Source organism: Asterias amurensis, chromosome 13 (assembly GCF_032118995.1).
Source record: "Asterias amurensis chromosome 13, ASM3211899v1".
Lineage (NCBI taxonomy): Eukaryota > Metazoa > Echinodermata > Asteroidea > Forcipulatida > Asteriidae > Asterias > Asterias amurensis.
The window spans coordinates 2,203,608-2,215,673 of NC_092660.1; the positions used below are offsets into that span (position 1 = coordinate 2,203,608).

The 12,066-nt window shown below is 40.7% G+C and overlaps 1 protein-coding gene and 1 pseudogene across 1 annotated transcript in view; one reads left to right on the forward strand and one right to left on the reverse strand.

Annotated features, from left to right (window-relative positions):
- LOC139945903 (opsin-5-like) overlaps positions 1-12,066 on the forward strand; it is a 132,289-nt gene that overhangs the window by 73,444 nt on the left and 46,779 nt on the right. The gene's annotated exons all lie outside the window — the stretch shown is intronic.
- Positions 1,270-8,860, reverse strand: LOC139946194 (uncharacterized; annotated as a pseudogene).

Sequence of the window (12,066 nt, forward strand, 5' to 3'; positions counted from 1 at the left end):
ATTAAACAATGTTGAACATAAATATCACAATTTACACATATTATTATTTACATGGTGTAAAGATTGTTATAGTAACAAAAGTCCCTTAAAATATGTTCGGCAGAAACGTTGCAGGTTTTGATAAATGATTACCAACTTATTTTGATCCCTCGACTCCGAAATCCTATCCCCTTACTTTGACATGATTGCGTAGTTCCAATCGATATGCTGATGCAATAACTTCTGGTGTAAAACATATGGGATTTGTTTGCTAACTAAACGACATCAATTAGAACGACTATTTGAAATATGGCCGAAAAACTGAAACAGTCTCTTATCTTGCAACGATATTTTACGGAGAAAAACAGCTGGGTTTCAACGTTTTGAAAATAACTAATATTTACACACCCCCCCCCCCAAAAAAAAGGGGGGAGACAAAAACAAGCAAGTGAGAATAAAAAGTTCTAATTAAAGAAAAAGAAAAAATCTGATTTAAAACAGTGATGTTTTTTTTTCATTCCGTATGACTCAGTGACTCAGATGGGAGGTTTAGCTTGTGACTCTTTCATGTGTGCTACCTAATATTTTGCGGTCACACAAAGTGCGAAACCTGTAAAAACTTTACCTCAAAAGTTGGTGGCGTTTTTGAGATAGGACCTACTGCCGACAATCCGGAGCGAATACTTTGGTTTAATAATATAGTTGAGAGCCTAAACCTTAACCGTCAATTCAGACCCGGTCTTTCCCAAAAGTTCAATCCGCACAGACTTGCACTCAGTCAATCAGAGATCGGGTCCTACTTACCGCAAAATTCTGCGCTTGGGCGGTAAAATTAAAAGCACACAATTCTGTATGGGCCGTGAGCGCACAATTCCGCGGTAAGCAGAACCATGACATTGGACCCAGATTAATTTCAAAATGACGGTGCTTTAAAAACACAACTTACTTTAACAATGATGTACAGAGCGTGTTGTACAAGATGCATTAAAGTTACCCTTAGCAGTGGGTCAATAAACATGTATAGTTGGTGTTGTGTAACGTATTGCACTAAAGGCCACACCCACTAAACACAAACTGGCTCTAAGAAGCGCATAGGAATTGCATCGACTCAAGATTAATAAAGTGTAAAATATAAGTGGCTATTAAATTAGCGGGTAAATACTATAGCTTCAATTACCAGTTACAAGTAGCTTCTTTATGATGGTCAGAAGCGACAAGTCAACCAATAAAACCTACATTGACTTTATGGTGTAACCTCGGTTGTTTGCAATAAAGTATTTATCACTTTTTTTATACTACACGGCGAATTTTCGTGCTACATGTTTCAATGCGTAGCGACCATTCTTCCACAACCACAGAATTATTCCACCGAGAGCATCCCAGCCTTCCCTTGGTCCGTCATAATACACACCGTTAAAATGTGCATATTAGCAGTTTCTATACCACCAGCCTCCTTTGTGATATTGTGCACAGTGTGTATTGTCTGAGATGTCATTGTCCCTGTCCCTTGCGCTGAATGGCACATTTATTTTTACGGGGAAAATAAGAAGAGATTCGTTTGTGTACACTGACCTACCGGTTTGTTCATCGCTATAGAGCGTAAAGTTCTCTCCGTGGACTCGAAAAACACCGTATTCTGAAGAAAATTTTTCTCCGACCCAGTCTTCTAAATGTGTGTGTGTGTTATTATTGTCACTTTTATAGCTGCACATGTAACTCAATTATTGTTGATTTTCAGTGGGTGGGGCGGGCGACGTTTTTGCATGGTGCGGTCGTGTCGTAATGGTTATCCTATAATGGATTTCCTTTCCCTTTTGTTAGGGCAGTAAAAAGGTATCTTATTTTTGTCCCTTTTTTAGTGGGTGGGGCGGGCGACGTTTTTGCATGGTGCGGTCGTGTCGTAATGGTTATCCTATAATGGATTTCCTTTCTCTTTTTTTAGGGCAGTAAAAAGGTATCTTATTTTTGTCCCTTTTTTCCCGCTAAAACATGGTAGGGGCATAGGGTTTCGAGTGGTCAGAGGAGAATATTGTTACCAATATTATTCGCAACTTGTTGTAGTAATTATGTGTCTTGAACATGTCCAAGAAGCAAAGTAAGGGTACATAACAGTTGATGCTTATTTGATAACACAAAATTGTGTTAAGGTGGTCATAGGAACTTAATACAGTTTTCTTATTTATGATTTTTTTTTTTTTTTTCATTTGTTTGTATACAGTTGTAGGCAGGCCTGATACTTCACATAAGCAACGAAGGCGATTGCCTCCATGCCCCATGGTCATTGCCTTGGTGCCATTGAAAAGCACCAGCAGAAATTTGTAATTTTCTTAGATCCCTTACCCTTTCAAAAACGAAGCATACAGGCCTGTATAGGTATCCATAATACATCCTTTATATCTTACTGTCAAGGAACACGGTCACGGTCAAATCACAGGGCACGGTGTTTGATTACGTGTGCGCACATATTCGCGATTTGTTTCACGACATTGCATATTATGTGTGCGCACATATTCGCGAATTGTTTCACGACATTGCATACGTGTGCGCACATATTCGCGAATTGTTTCACGACATTGCATACGTGTGCGCACATATATGCGAATTGTTTCACGACATTGCATACGTGTGCGCACACGTTTGCGATATGCGATGTCCCTTCAGGGCCACCATACCTCGGTGATGTCAAAACCATGAATATGCCCTCAGCTTCGCTTCGGGCATAGTCATGGTTTTGACATCACCTTGGGCCTATAATTTTAACTATCCCCCTCATCATAGCAGTCAATAAAAATTATTTCCATACTAACTTTGGTATTTACACCGATGTGCGTATAGCACCAATACAAACATTATTTACCAACTATACGGCGAAAGTTTATGCTACATTTAAAAGTGTGTAGGCGAACCTCGGTTATTTGCAAGAAAATTATTATAAATTTCTGTTACACTACGAGGCGAATTTTCATGTCACACTTTTTCGCTGTGTTAAAATCCATCTTCCACAAGTACAGTACTATTCCACGTCTACCTTTCCAGCCTTCACTTGGTCCGTCAAAATACAAACCGTTTAAATTAGCAACAAAGCAGCTGGTATACCACCAACCTCCATGGTAACTTTGGGCACAGTGTGTACCAACTGAACCGTCGTTGTCTCGGTCCCTGGTGCTGAATGACATACCAGTAGACCATTTATTACAAATTTTGACCGTTTTGTTGGAATACACTGATTGTATACCCGATTGATTTTTGCACCAGAGAGTAAAGTTCTCCCCTTGAACGCGAAAATCACCAACCTCTGACCAAACTTTCTCGCCAGTCCAGTATTCGGCGTCAACTCGGAGCTCCCATGTCCCTTCCGACTCGGTCAAGGCGCGTAGGTTATCGTTTCCAAGCCAAAACTCGCCCGTCAAGTTGCCAAAACCTGCCCGGTAGTCCGCCCAGTCCCGGTAGAAGTCAACGCTCCCATCTAGGCGCCTTTGGATGACGATCCATCCTCCTCCAGTGGTTGTCATGTCACAGTAGACCCTGAGACCCTCCGGGAACCCACTGGGAAAGATAGTGTAGATACCGCTCTCAAAACCTGCCTCAAGGAGCTCGTTACAAGTACTTCCTACGAACAGGGAGGAGTGAGGGGTGTTCACATCATCGTCATAGTATACCTTGCCATACTCGTCGGCAAAGTTATCAGGATACTGGTCTTTGGTGGCATTATTTAGCTCACATCGTTGATCTTTCAGACGGTAGTTTACTGATTTGCAATCATGTTCAGAGTGACAGTAACTCACACAGAGTACAGCTGAGCTGAAATTCTTTACTGAGAAATCGACATTCTCGAGGGACCGATGGTTAGCTGCGAAAAATGTACGGTCGAGATGGGCTTGGGAGCCGTTCAGTGAAACCAGTCCAAGAAGTAAAGTAAGACAGATTTTAAATTTCAATCTTTCAAGATGAATGAGAACGTTTGTTATTTTCTCCATGCTTGGGAGATGATGAATCTAGTATGTGTTATTCTCGAGGCGCTCATCAAAACCAGTGTCGAAATAGTTCGTTGGCGCCGCAAGATGAGTGCCGCCGTCGGGCGACTATTAGCAATTGACTCACGTGTGTAAACACCTTCAACACGTTTTGACCAATCGCAGACGGAGCTTTGATCTACGTCGTATTAACTCTGCATTAACTACGCTGCAGTTAAAACAGAGCAAGTTCGGGCTCGAACGGTGGGTGGTGTTAACTAGCTAGTCCAACTGGATCGATCTAGCCAATAACCAACTCGCTTGGTCACACAAGGTAGGGCCTAAAACATCTTCATTATAGTCTTGCGTTGTGTAGACTTGGGTCTGGATACGTGCAAGCCTGCAGGGTCGTCGTAAGAGGCGTCTGTGTCTAATTTAGCAGGCATATGAACGCGCAGTGGGTTTATTTATGTGTTGTGACAACCAACGAAGGTTAGTGTACAAAAGAAAGAAGATTGCTTTTTGGTCGACAGAATACTAATTTAAAATGCACACCGATGAGCTGGTTAAAGTTTAAACACCAAAAGTAAATGGTTAATGCTTGGGTTTTCGTGCACGTTCAAAAAATTATACTTTGTTTCGGTCTGCCTTGGTGATGTTTGTACGCTTGTTATTTTCTTCACTTTGACAATTAATGAAACTCACTAAAGTAAAATGTTGATTTTTAGTGGGTGGGGGCGTGGCGACGTTTTTTAGTGGTAAGTTCGTGTCGTGATGATTATCTAATATCTTTCCTTTCCCGTTTGTTACGGCACTTCAAAAGTATCTTGATTTTTTTCGGTATTGGTGGGCGCATGGGGTCATGAAAAAAAAGTGTTGCGGCATAGTCTCCCCCATACCCCACCGGCTTCACCGCTGAACCCAGTAGTACCCATTGAGAGCAAAGTACCAACCTCAAGACCGGTGGGGCCGCTAGTCAATAGTATTTGTCACTCGCTTCGACTGCAATGGGGGGCGCTGTTTGGGCTACTGACGCCAAATGCGAGCTGAAATACTTTAGGTAATAATGGTAAACACGACATGCATGTAAGTTTTCCTCTATGTAATTTGATGAAATTTGATTGGGAATATCAGGCCCCCTTCTTCGATTTTTTAACTATCGTTTTTTCTTGCCGTTGGCGGCGTCATGCACGATTCCAGTAAAGAGCCATAGAAGATTCCCAAATGCCGGTGTCACAGGGAATTATGTCCCCTACATAATTATGTCCCCGCACATAGAGTGCGCTATCAGAAGAAGTTTGTACATAGTTTGCCATATCGGGGGAAAGAATCTCCTGCCAGACCGGTTATACACTCCACCAAAGCCACACCACTTATTGGAAAAGATACAATAACTTACAAAAACAGCAGCAAAGCGACTCCCATTGAGATTAACTATAAATTAAACACAATCATACACAGCATTTTATCCTCATTCCATTGCATTTTACATCATTTCAAAGGGTAACCTCAGAAAATGTATTCGATTAGTTTTAAAGTCATTTCTAAAAATCATTGTTTCTCCTTGTTTTTTCCTTCTTTATTTAAGGTAGTTATTATTTGGTGACAACTGTGTAGTTTTCCTCAATGTAATTTGATGGGGAGGACCAGCTGCTTTCTTCCATTTTTGAACTATTGTTTTCCCACCGTTGACGTTCGCATTCTTGTAAGTGGCGTCACGACACATTTTTAACCATGACATCGTCGATTTTTCCGAACTGTTTTTTTTCTGGGTCGTGAAAGCTGATTTATATGAAAAATGCAATAATTGATTTTTATTCATAATTATTGAGCTGGTTTTGTTTTTTAAGTCAAACAGTCTTCCAATATAATATTTGAGAGAACCATCTAAATGCCTGTTCGGAAAAAAAATTGTGAAGAACTAAAATGTTATGATCAAAAGATAGCAATAATAATAATAACCAAATTAAATTTGTGTTAGTTTTTTTATTTGTCACATTGAACCTACTTTAAAGGCAGTGGACACTATTGGTAATTACTCAAAATAATTGTTAGCATAAAACCTTATTTGGTAACGAGTTATGGGGAGCTGTGTTGATAGTATAAAACACTGTGAGAAATGGCTCCCTCTGAAGTAACATAGTTTTCGAGAAAGAAGTAATTTTCCACGATTTTGACTTCGAGACCTCAGATTTAGGACTTGAGGTCTCGAAATCAAGCATCTGAAAGCACACAACTTCGTGCGACAAGGGTGTTTTTCTTTCATTATTATCTCGCATCTTCAACGACCAATTGAGCTCAAATTTCCACAGGTTTTTTTATTTTATGCATATGTTGAGATACACGTAGTGAGAAGACTGATCTTTGACAATTACCAATAGTGTCCACTGTCTTTAATTGCAGGCTACAATAGCAAAAAATGTGTAAAACTACCAACTGACTCACTATCTTTTCATGGTGATGACACAATATTTAAGACCCTGTCACACCTTGACGTTGGTCAGCGTATGCCGACGTATGCAAATTTCCCTACCAACGTTAGCATACGTTCAACTATCGATTGATTTTTCAATTTTGAGCGTATACAAAGCGTATTCATAACGAGTTGGACGTAAATGCATACCGTATTAGTAACTTACATAAAATATTTCCATAACGAATGCTTAGCGTTTTGCGCCGGCGTTCACAACTCATGTCCTACGATTGTCTAACCATAGCGCGCGCGGCAGCATATTGCCATCGATCACATAGTAGCCTATTAAGAGGGTGCGCCTCTCAGTCTCAACGATTTAAAAATAAACTGCACCTGACATCGTACTGTTACCACACTCGCACGGACCATTTTATACATTGCACATACGACAGCTCTGCAAACGAGCAACAGTACTGGCAGGAACAACTTATTTGTTAACGAGCAACGAAGAGCTGTTGGTAGTAAAAACAATGTTTATTGAATTGTTTCCATGTTTATAATGTTGAGATGTTGTGATGTAATTCAACTAACCACCCATGCATTATACACAAGTTTTTAAGAAGCCCATGAAGGCCTAAATTCTACGACTCTGTTTTTCTGTGAAGAATTCACAGAGTGGCAACAATTCTCGAATAAGTGGGTAGCTTCTATAAATGACTTCAGAAAACATTTTGTCCAATGTTACCGGTGTGGCAGGAATTTCCCCCTGATACCCTGTCCCCCACACGGAACCTATAGACCTTTTCGCAAATACCGGGGCGCGCGCGTAAAGCTGGGAATTAGGTGCATTGTGGTCTAGCTGGTATCCAAATTTGATCCATATATATCCCACAATGCACCTCATTCAACAGTCTGCGCTTGCGCATTGGTATTTGCGATAAGGTATATAGACCTTTTCGCAAATACTGGGGCATGGGGCGCGCGCGTAAAGCTTGGAATTAGATGCATTGTGTTCTAGCTGGTAGCAAAACTTGATTCATATCTATCCCACAATGCACCTCACTCAACAGTCTGCGCTTGCGCATTGGTATTTGCGATAAGGTCTATGTACAAACTACTATAGCGCCCTCTTTTGAAACATCCCTCCTGCAGCCCATCTTTAATTTCCCATATCCGTGACAGTCCGGCGGACAGATTTTCACTGGGACACCGGCAGGCAAAATGCTATAAAGCTACGGTCAAAACGTGTCACTGTTTCGTCTCTTTTCACTTCGGTTGCTTTATATCGATCAAACAAACAGACTGGAGCTCCTTCCAAATCGTTCGTTCCCATGTTTGTGTTTATCTTTCATCATTTAGAGAAGTCGCTTCAGAGCCAGTTACGATATAATATTGTTTGCTCTGTATTATTCAATTGCGCGGAAAAAATAGATCTTTAAGCCAGGTGGCTTTCCATTTATTATGCACAACAAAAATTGTCAATTATTCAATCTACACGACGAATTTTCATGCTACATTTTTTCATTGTGTTTGAAAAACTACTGCTCGCATATAGTGTTATTCCTTCTATAGCTCCCACCTTTTCTTCGTCGTAATACACACCGTTTAAATTAGCATTATAGCAGCGGCTATACCACCAACCTCCTTTGCGTTCTTGGGCACAGTGTCCACTGGGTTTGATGTCATTGTCCCTATCCCTCGTGCTGAATAACATACCATCATAAGAGGAAAATATTATCAGGGGAGATCCGTTGGTGAACGCCGATATGCTACCGGTTGGAGCATCGCGAAAGACCTCAAAGTTTTCTCCATGGACTCGAAAAACACCATACTCTGACCAAAGTTTTCCACCGTCCCAGTCTTCTAGTTCGGCGCGGAACTGCCATGTCCCTTCCGACTCGGTCAAGGCGCGTAGGTTATCGTTTCCCAGCCAAAACTCACCCGTCAAGTTGCCAAAACCTGCCCGGTAGTCCGCCCAATCCCGGTAGAAGTCAACGCTCCCATCTAGGCGCCTTTGAATGACGATCCATCCTCCTCCAGTGGTTGTCATGTCACAGTAGACCCTGAGACCCTCCGGGAACCCACTGGGAAAGATAGTGTATATACCGCTCTCAAAACCTGCCTCAAGGAGCTCGTTACAAGTACTTCCTACGAACAGGGAGGAGTAAGGGGTGTTCACATCATCGTCATAGTATACCTTGCCATACTCGTCGGCAAAGTTATCAGGATACTGGTCTTTGGTGGCATTATTCAGCTCACATCGTCGATCTTTCAGACGGTAGTTTACTGATTTGCATTCATGTTCAGAGTGACAGTTACTCACACAGAGCACAGCTGAGCTGAACTTCTTCACTAAGAAACTGACATTCTCGAGAGCCCGATGGTTAGCTGCGAAAAATGTACGGTCGAGATGGGCTTGGGAGCCGTTGAGTGAAACCAGTCCAAGAAGTAAAGTAAGACAGATTTTAAATTTCGATTTATTAATGTGGGTGAGAGCGTTCGTTATTTTCTCCATGCTTGGGAGATGAGATATCTAGTGTGTGTTGTTCTCGAGGCGCTCACCTATTAGACCGATAGATACGCACACGCATGTCGGACCTTAAGTGTCGGACCTTGGTTGCGTTTTGGTTGGTCAATACGCAACGGGGCGGAGCTTAATGGATCGGTCTATCAACCAATGTGGAAAGTATCCATTGTCACTGCAAGATGAGTGAACAGGAGAACAACTCAAGACGCACGTTTTTACCAATCACAGACGGAGCTCTGATGTACGTCGTAATTTAGCCATTACATGACGGTGAAGGATTATGTTGATTAAATCGATCTTTAACAGGAAATTAGCTACTGCTGTTTGTGATTCCGAACGTTGGTCTCATCTTTAAGTTCCTTGAGCATCATAACCAAAATCAATAACACCTTTCCTGAAAAGCTACAACTTGCGTCCTTGTGTGTGACTGTTTTAATTAAATGGGACAAAATGGACAAACCTCGATTTAAAGAAAATAATTTCCCTTTGTAGGTGGAGGGAGTGTAAACCCCCGCAGTCGTTAGATTTATTGAGCGTTTCTTAAAAACACTGGACACTATTGCTAATTGTCAAAGACAATACAATATTGTCATCTCACTTGGTGTATCTCAACATATGCATAAAATAACAACTGAGAAAATTTGAGCTCCATTGGTCATCGAAGTTGCGAGCAAATATTGGAAGAAAAAACACCCTTGTCACACGAAGTTGTGTGCTTTTAGATGCTTGACTTCGAGACCTCAAATTCTAAAACTGAGGTCTCGAAATCAAATTCGATGAAAATTACTTCTATCTCTCGAAAACTATAATTACTTCAGAGGAAGCCGTTTCTCATGATGTTTTATACTATTTACCTCTCACCATAACTCGTTTCCAAGTAAGGTTTTATGCTTATACTCATTTTGACTAATTACCAATAGTGCCCGATTTGTAATTGTCAAAGACCAGTCTTCTCACTTGGTGTATCTCAAAACATATGCATACAAGAACAAACCTGTGAAAATTTGAGCGCAATTGGTCGTCGGAGTTGGGAGAAAATGATAAAAGAAAAAACGCCCTTGTTGGACCAATTTGTATGCTTTCAGATTGGAATAAAAGACTTCTAGCTAGAAGTCTTTTATTATTTTAGTGAGAAATTACCTCTATTTCAAAATCTATGCCACTTAAGAGGGAGCCGTTTCTCACAATGTTTTATACTATCAACAGATTTCCAATGCTCGTTACTAAGTCAGTTTTTAAGTTAATATTTGTTTTGAGTAATTACCAAACGTGTACCTTCCCTTTAAAGGGTCGTTTTGATTAATTCATACAATTTTGCATAATACTGACTCAAACATCGACTCACCAGAAACACGAATGTCAACCGCTTGCCGGGCCCGATAGTTCGTTTTTTGAAAAGAAGGGTAGCCGTGTTTTTTCCTTGGTAAGAATGTCCCATCTTTATAGTGGGGCATTTCAATGAGCACCAAGGCAATGTCAAGGGGCAACGTATAGTCGATTGTCTATGTGAAGTATTGGGTTTGCGCTACATGCAATGCATAATCACCGTGGTTCTGATATTAAAGTTGTACTTATTGTGTACGTACATGATGAATCAAAACCTATTTTGTACGTACATAAACTCATCGTGTACTTTACATAACTTTGTGTACGTACATATAACGTACACGTGTACGTTTGTCGTGTACGTACACAAGATAGACGCGTAATTGTTATTGGCAATACGCTTCCTATGAATGCTTTTCCTAATCTGATTGGTGGTGGTTAATTAATTAGTTCTGCATGCGTCTGATAAGTTGCTTCCAATTAGACGGGCGAGAGAGCTATTTTTATTGAGAATTGTTACTGTCGAAAAACACAACTGAATACCAACCACCCTCGTGTGCTAATACCTAAATTTTGAACCACCGCTAGTGACCGGAAAGTAACAAAAAATGAAAAAATATGCCATGATGTTTCAGTGAAACACCACAAATGGTAGATGAAAATGTGTGTATTCACAATTCTTGTCTCCAATGGTTCAACTTTACACGAAGGCAACGGTGCAGAGCGGCGGTACCGCACGTTCTGTACAAAGAAATCTAATCCCGCTCGTTAATCGGCCGTCCAGCTGGAGGTCTCCTATCTTTTTCCACTGGTTAGACGGGGCATTGTCAGGGTATTCTTTTGTTACTCTGCGGTTTTGCAGTTCGTTCGAGCTCCTTCTATTCCTTCCTCCATGACCACCTTCTTCTCGTCTATTAGAGGCACCGGACACATTAGTTGTATTATTTACTCAAAATATTTGTTAGCATAAAAACTTACCTGGTAACGAGCAATGATGAGCTGTTGTTGTAAAAAACATTGTGAGAAACGGCTCCCTCTGAACTAACGTAGTTTTGAAAAAGCAGTGGTTTTTCACTTTGAACCGCAGTTGGTCGTCGAACTTGCGAGAGAATAGTGGAAGAAAAAACACCCTTGTCACACAAGTTGTGGGCTTTCAGATGCTTGAATTCGAGACCTCATGCTGTGCTGAGGTCTCAAATTCAATTTAAATATTTTAGTGCATGAGACATTACTTCTTTCTCAAAATAATACAAGTTACTTTTCAGAGGAAGCCATACTCACAACTCTACCAACATCTCTACATTGCTCGTTTCCAAATGAGTTTTCTTATGCTCACAACTATTTTGAGTGATTATCAAAGGTATCCGGTACCTTTAAAGTCCTTGATCACGTCCAGTTATTTTGTAGGTCACAACTGGCGTCTTTGACCATTCAATCGATACGTGCCAGTATCACACAATATTAAATTATGTGGACATATTTTCCTATGCATGCTGCCGATTTCATAGGCATGCTGCCAATATAAATTCTAGCTAAATATTCTAACCTTCTCTGCTGTCATGGAAACGGAAAATAACACATCAACATCAACTGATCTTCTGTGTATTCGACTAAAAAGTGAGCCATGTTAAAGTGGACCCTGCAATATTTAACTGTGGCTAAACAAAGGCAGTGAACACTGTATTGGTAATTACTCAAAGCAACAATTTAAAGGAATATTACAGAATTGGTTGTTGCTAACAAGGCAGTTGCAGAAATTTTATGTTATCCATCATATACATGAACTGAAAAACCTGTAGAAGTTTGAGATAGATCGGCAATCTGGGTCGCGAGAAAATAGTGAAAACCGACAAGTTTTGCATTGCATC